Source organism: Crocuta crocuta, unplaced genomic scaffold, assembly GCF_008692635.1.
Source record: "Crocuta crocuta isolate KB4526 unplaced genomic scaffold, BGI_CrCroc_1.0 scaffold1330, whole genome shotgun sequence".
Taxonomy (NCBI): Eukaryota; Metazoa; Chordata; class Mammalia; order Carnivora; family Hyaenidae; genus Crocuta; species Crocuta crocuta.
Window position 1 is genome coordinate 6,452 of NW_027529654.1, and position 3,283 is coordinate 9,734.

At 40.1% G+C, this 3,283-nt stretch overlaps 1 non-coding gene across 1 annotated transcript; it reads right to left on the reverse strand.

The window, feature by feature from the left end:
* Positions 1 to 2,826: 2,826 nt before the first annotated feature.
* On the reverse strand, positions 2,827 to 2,933 carry LOC144230525 (U6 spliceosomal RNA). Its single transcript, XR_013334780.1, has one exon. It is a non-coding gene; the product is annotated as a U6 spliceosomal RNA (small nuclear RNA).
* Between the last annotated feature and the right edge of the window lie 350 nt (positions 2,934 to 3,283).

Genomic DNA, 3,283 nt, shown 5'->3' on the forward strand with positions numbered 1-3,283 from the left:
TGATAGCTAACACCACCTCCTATACAATTAAGGCCTCAAATGACTCTGAAAATGACATTATATTATTAAACAGTGAAACAAACTCAAATGCATAAAGCAGTCTTACAAAATAGAATGGCATTAGATGTTTTAACTGCTTCACAAGGTGAAAAATGTGCTATCATAAAAAACAGAATGCTGTGTATACATTACAGATTATAAGAACAATATTTCTGGGTTTCTAACTGACATTAATACTCAAATTGGTGTTCTAAAAGACCCCTCCTTTTCTCCTACTGAGTGGTTAAACTCTTGTATAGGAGAATTTTTGTCAACTATCAAAAGACTCCTATTTGGGATTCTTTATCTTCTTGTTATTCTAATCACGTTTTGCTGTTTTCTCCCATGCCTCTCTTCCTGGTGTTGAGACTCCTTCACTGCCATAACTTCAAGCCATCCTCTCTGCTCAAGAAGACTCCCATGTGTTATCAACTCTAGACATAGCTGCCTCGGCCTTCAATAACTCCTATTAAAAACCCCAACTGACCAATGTTGACCCATAGGTACGGAATTCTCTACTCCCCTCATTCAGCATGAAGCAGCTACTAAAGATAAGGCCTCCACCCAAATGCCAAAGATTAGTCATCGTCAATCTCTCAGGGGGGAATGTACAGGCCACTTTTAGGCAACCAACTTGAACAATGGAAACCTGAGTAAGGCAGAAGAGCCCACAGTGACCCCTTACCCACTGGCTAAATACAAACAAGCCCATTAGGCAACCCACCTCACAAATTCCATAAGCCTTAGCTGACCAATGGGTTACTTATACCAGAAAAGGAGAATAAAAGAATTCTATACATTCCAATACCTCCTCACTTTCCTTCTTAACTACAGCCTCCCACCACTGTCTTGTGGTAGACAGTCTCTCCCTTGCTGTCTTCCTGCCACTCCCTTGCAGTGTATTCAATAAATTTCTATCTCCTTTGTTAAAAGAGAGAGAGAGAGAGACAGAGAGAGAGAGAAAGTAGAGAAGGAATACTGGCTCTGTAACTACTCCATGGTTCAGAAGCAGCACACATCAGTGACCTTTTGTTAGGTACAGTAGCCACAGGGCCTACAGTTAATATTATTAAGGGGCTTATAAAAATGTTTAACTTTAATTTCTTTTAAAACCAGAAGACAAAATAAATATTTAATAATGGACATATAATAATGAATTAAGCCTGGATTATATGCATATTTATAGTAATGCTTTCATTATAATGGATGAAAGGGACCTAAAGCTCCTAAGGTCCTTACAAATTACAACTCGGTTCTGGTGACATTTCTATTCATATTTCACCGGTGAGAAATTGTATTCGTTTTTTATGACTGCTGCAACAAATCGCCACAAACATAGTGGCTTAAAACAACAGAAATTCATTTTCTTACAGCTCTGGAGGCCAGAAGCCCAAAATAGTTTTACTGCATCACAACCAAGAAGTCAGAAGGGCTATGCTTTATCTGTAGGATGTAGAAGATATTTCTATTTCCTTGCTTTTTCCAGCTTTTAGAGCTGTATTCCCTGCATTCCTTGGCTCATAGTCCCTTCCATCATTTTCAAGGTCAGCCACATAGCATCTTCAAATTTCTCTCTGCTTCCATTATTACATCACCTTCTCTATGGTCAAATGTCCCTCTGTGTCCCTCTTAAAGGGACACTTGTGATTGCATTTAGGGCCCACCTGGAAAATCCAGGATGAACGCCCCATCACAAGGTTCTTAAGTTTTTCGTAACAGCAAAGTACCTTTTTCCATGCAAAATTAATACTTACAAGTTCCATAGATTAGGATATAGATAACCTTCAGGGCCATTATTCCCTCTACCACAGAAACTAATCACATTACTCCGTTTAACTGCAAAGGAGTGGATGAAATATGTAGCCCCTCATTGAATAGCCACTTGCCAGAAATAACCCTTCACTATGGGGGCGCCTAGGTGGCTCAGTCAGTTAAGTGTCCAACTTCGGCTCAGGTCATGATCTCATGATTCGTGAGTTCGAACCCCATGTTGGGCTCTGTACTGACAGCTCGGGGCCAAGAGTCTGCTTTGGATTCTGCGTCTCCCTCTCTCTCTGCCTTTCCTCCACTCACACTCTGTCTCTCTATATACAAAAAATAAACATTTTAAAAAAAACTTTCACTATGGAAGTGAAAACAGGAGTGCTACCTGACTCTATCACACTCCTGCGTAGTATTGTCACAAGAATTAATTGAATTTACATATGTAAAATGCCTTATATGGTAATATACATATAGTGCCTTGCACATTGTAAACCCTTGATACAGTATATCATCTATTATTATGCTGTACACTCCTGTTACTCATTAGCACTACTGCTCTTTCACTATCTTTTACCCACTCCCTCCTTTACTGATTAGTTCTTGACTCTTTGGGGTCAAAAGTTAATGTTGGGAAATATTTTCACAAACACACGTTTCACCCATATTGGATAGCCTTGCCTCAGAGTGGTGTATTACCTTCTCAGGCTACTTAAATAACCTTGCTTGTCAAGGAATTTGGACTATTTTCTAAAGACCGGTTTCCAAACATTGTAAGAGGACCACACAAGACCAAATCAAATTGTCTTCCCAAAATGGGGATTATTTACCAACTTATGAACGTAGAATGCTTTCTGCACAAGGACCTTTGCCTCAGAGGCCAGGAAAGCCTTTGTGTCCTTTGTTTGAGGAACTTAGTCCTCATGACCCAAGTCCTAATCATCAGCTCCAAAGTTACTGTCATTCTATTGTCCCAACAAGCCTTGCATTCTTCACACAAATATGCTTCTAGTGACTTTTTTAAAAAAAAATATGGAACACTTCATGAATTTTCATGTCATCCTTGTTCAGGGGCCATGCTAATCTTCTCTGTAAGATTAGTGTCTGTTCTGATAGTTTAATGTCCCTACACCATATGTACACATTAGTATTAACTGTGACCTATAGTGCAATCCTCTTTCAGGTCAGGTCTATTGTTCTGAAAAAAAACCTTCATTTTTGTGGGGCGCCTAGGTGGCTTAGTCGGTTAAGCGTCCGACTTTCGCTTGGGTCATGATCTCGCGGTTCGTGGGTTCGAGCCCCGCGTCGGGCTCTGTGCTGACTGCCAGCTCAGAGCCTGGAGCCTGTTTCAGTCTGTGACTCCCTCTCTCTCTGGTCCTCCCCTGCTCACGCTGTCTCTCTCTCTCTCTCTCCTAGAAATAAACAAAACATTAAAAAAAATTAAAAAAAACCTTCATTTTTGTCTAAGTACCCTCTTCTTTCT